Genomic DNA, 1,348 nt, shown 5'->3' with positions numbered 1-1,348 from the left:
TTTCCAGTACTGGTGAAGAAAATTCAGTAGTTAATGATGCAAAACCCACCAAGAGATAAGGCTTGAGATTCTTTAATTATCAAATTGTGTTTGTGTATTGCTGAGTCCTCAGATTGTGGGTCAGCTTACACTGTAGGAGGCTGAAATACAAAAGTTTTGAGGGGGGAGGTTAGAGATAGGATCTGCAAATTCTGCGGTTGAACTGAACAATACCAACAAAAAACCTCAAATAAAACTGCAGCCTGGAGCTATACGGTCCCTACAGCTCTTTCTCCAGAACTAGGGAGGGAGAGAGCTACTGGAAAAAATGACTGAGTACACCCATGCATTATGCAAAAGCTTAAGAAAGGGATGTTCCTCCAGGTGTGGAGAACAACTGCCTGCATAGCTGAAGTAGAGTTCATCCAGCCTCGGCCATCTGACTTCTTAAAAGAATTATTTTCTCTGAGAAAAGTTACATTTCTTCGAGAACATAAACGATGGCATTATGCACTTACGATTTCCATGAAGGCACTGAACTGGAGTTTCAACTATGTCTCCAATAAAACTGTATGCTCACTTTGGCACAGTGATTATATCTTGTAATACTGTGAGACCAATGTATTTTTTGTTGTTGCCATGACAACTATGCTGTTAGGTCAGACCTAAAGCAGCAGCTGGCTTCTCCATTGCCAGCTCTGACAAGTACAGCTCTTAACTTTATTTTCCTTCTAAAAACGTTGCCTATATACCAAGGTTTTAGCAGCTTTAATTTAGAGAATTACAAACCACACCCCTTTTTCTGCTTCCCAAGAATCATTAGTATCATGACGCAGGTAGCAGAAGTAACACAAACACATATTCCTCCAGTAGCTGTAGGAGCTCACATGACCGTAAGCATGCTGAAAATGTCGCTTCCAAGTAAATATGGGTATTAGCTGCTGGCATGAGTACACTATGCATAGCTTAATGAAAGGGTGGAAAATACAGCTACAGCTAATGAAAGCTTTTACAGGATACTAGAGTCATGCCCAACAAAAATCTAAAACATTGTGCTCTACATTTACTCTTGTAAAAAGAAAATCAGATGTATTTTCAAATTAAGAGCTTGAAAATAATAGTATTACTACAAAACAGTGTCTGTAAGTATGAACTAGACTGAGCAGAACATAGGCAAGGAAAAGGGCAAGAACTTTACGTAAACATATCTGAGTTCTGCCACTGTAGTCTTCTAGGCAGAGAGGTAACTACTACATTTTGCAAATGTTAGGTTCATAGCCAGTGCATCACTTGGCCAAGATTTCAAACGCAAATGAGATGACAGAATCATAGAATGGTTTGGGTTGGAAGGGATCTTAAAGGTCATCTA

Source organism: Fulmarus glacialis, unplaced genomic scaffold (genome assembly GCF_000690835.1).
Source record: "Fulmarus glacialis isolate BGI_N327 unplaced genomic scaffold, ASM69083v1 scaffold37247, whole genome shotgun sequence".
NCBI lineage: Eukaryota > Metazoa > Chordata > Aves > Procellariiformes > Procellariidae > Fulmarus > Fulmarus glacialis.
The sequence above is the reverse complement of the archived record's forward strand: the minus strand, read 5'-3'. Positions refer to the sequence as shown.